Here is a 2,534-nt window from a genome sequence, read left to right on the forward strand (position 1 = left end):
CTTTATTAACCTTTGTTCCAAACTTTATTCCCAGGCTTCTTCAGCTTAATTAGCTGCAAAGAATGAACTGCGTATAAGCAAAAACTGAAAAGAGCTGCAGTGTCCAAGGGGCGTAGGCTTAAAAATATTAAAGATCTAGATTTTATCAGACCCATAAACAAAACAGAATTTAAAAAAGCAGTCAGAATATAAAATAGCAGCTCCCAGTAACTTCATCAAGTTTATCCCTTTCAGAAGTTGACTCAATTCAGTTTGCCTCATTCTTGGAAGCCTCATCAAAATTCTCCACGAGATCTGGGACTTCATCATCCTCCTCCTCCTCTCCAGTAGCAAGTGGTGCTTCTCCATCCACAGATAGTTTGGGCAGAGCTTCAGTCAGTCCTCCTTAAACTAGTCAGACTGTTTGCCCCAAGCTGGTTTACGATGCTGGGTAGCGTTTCTGTCAGCTGCTTTGTCTCAGCATGGCCTGTAATGGTGAAAGTATTCGCTGCCAGAGATGCCTGAACTTTAGGGTTGTTAAAGTGGATCACTGTTCCCTGGCTTGTAAACATATTCACTTCTTCAATACCAGAGATACTGTTTACCCCTAACTTCTTTAAGGAGAACTGAAGTTTTTTATCATCTGCTGTAGCTGTTCTATGAACCACCTTCTTTTTGTGAACAGTTCCTTTCCCACCAATGCGCACTTGTGCCTGCAGCTTGGTGAGCTTTTCCTGGTTCATGATAGTTTCTTTCATCTTGTCAGAGGGGAAAAGGGGCCACGCGGGGGACTAGGGTTGGCGCTTAGGAGGTCTCAGGCAGACCAGCTGACATTAGGCACACACATGTGGGGATGCAAGATGGCAGCTAGAGGGAGGCCGGAATTCCCTAATGGTTCTTTCTTTAAAAAAAGAATTATTTATTTAATTTTAGTTATCATTATTACTATTTTTAAAATTTGCTACAGGGCACATACACTCACCAGAGAGAGACAGACAGAGAGAGAAGGAAAGTGAGAAAGCTAGTTTCCAAGTGTGGGACTTGAACTGTGGTTAGCCATGTGGGAATCCAGCTGGTTGGCCATGTGGGAATCTAGTGCCCCAGCCCCCACATAGATGATGATACCATGGAGGCCAGAATCTCATCAGCTAACAGTACCACGTGGACATGATCAATGGCATTCTGGGCTTTTCACTCAAGAAGGAGAAAGTTTTTCAGGTAGGAATAAGGAAGATCTCCTCTTGTGACCAGCAGGTGGTGTGAAGGTTAGAGCACCTGGGATCCACACTGCCAATAGTGTGATCTGAGTCCTGGATCCAGATGCTTGAAAATCACACTGGGTGCGTATGCATGTGTGCCCCAAATCCCAAGAGAACGGAGAAGGGATTGCGGGTTTGCTTTCCTCCTGGGGGGGGGGGAGGGGTTGGGAGGTGGTTTCCCACTTTTTCTCTCTCTCTCTCCCTCCAGCAACCACATGCACCCTAAGTAAACCTAGGAAAAAAAGGAAAACAGCAAGCCCCCCTAGCAGAGAGCATTATATAGTACAGGAAAGGACAGTGCTTTCAGGGAATATTGAGGCTACTTTAGCTGGAGCCCGGTGTACGGGGAAGGGAGCGTAGTATCACAGAGATGACAGACACAATGTGTTCTTAAGCAGGGAAGGGATAAGATCAGAGTTGTGTAAGTTTGAGGAACACCTAAAACGTTCCTCACTCATAATCAACCTAGTTGTTTAAATTCTGTGCTGGCTTCTGTGAAAATATAAGTCCTTAAAATCAAATACCTTTGTAAGAAAACATGAGCATTTGTTTTCTTAAGCTCTACAATGAAGATTACATTGAAATAACTCTCAGATGATTCCTTAGTTGTGATCCCTTTGCCCATTTTAAGCATCAAGGGGAATGAGCAGATGTGGAGTAACACTGTGGTTGCCAGTCTCCAGAGTAGTCCTCCACTGATACAGGCCTGTTATTTATGCCTTTGTGTAAGAGTCTCCCACACAAAATAGGACTGACATTTGTGACCAACAGGTATTATCAAAGTGATGGGGTGTGACTTTTGTGGGTAGACCATAAAAGTCATTGAAGCTACTACCTGGCTCCTTGCTCATTCTGAGGAAGGTCAGCCACCATGCTGTAAGGCTGCACCATCAGCCTGCAGAGAGACTTAGGTAGGGAGGACCAAGGCCTCTGGTCTGCAACTAGCACCAGTTAGTATGTTACCTTAGAAGCAGACCCTCTCGCCCCAGTCATCTTCAGGTGATTGTGGCCCAGTTGACATCTTTTTAAAAATGATTTTTTCAAATAATTAATTTTATTATTAATTTGCTATAGGGCACAAGTTTTCACGAGAGAGAGAACGAGTGGGAGAGAGCGAGCAAGCCACCGTCGGCCATGTGGGAGTCCAGTGCTCCAACCACCACTCACCTGCTGGCCCCTAGTCAACATCTTGACTTCAGTCTCTTGAGAGACCTTTAGCTAAAGGCACCCAGCCAAAGTTGCTGAATTTTTAAAAACACTGTTTTAATGTTATTGCTATTTTTAATGTGGGGGGAG

General features: G+C 44.5%; 1 pseudogene; it reads right to left on the reverse strand.

Moving 5' to 3' along the window:
• Position 1: 1 nt before the first annotated feature.
• On the reverse strand, positions 2–738 carry LOC102473063 (transcription factor BTF3 pseudogene; annotated as a pseudogene).
• Positions 739–2,534: the final 1,796 nt, after the last annotated feature.

Source organism: Tupaia chinensis, unplaced genomic scaffold, assembly GCF_000334495.1.
Source record: "Tupaia chinensis unplaced genomic scaffold, TupChi_1.0 Scaffold000661_1, whole genome shotgun sequence".
Classification (NCBI taxonomy): domain Eukaryota; kingdom Metazoa; phylum Chordata; class Mammalia; order Scandentia; family Tupaiidae; genus Tupaia; species Tupaia belangeri.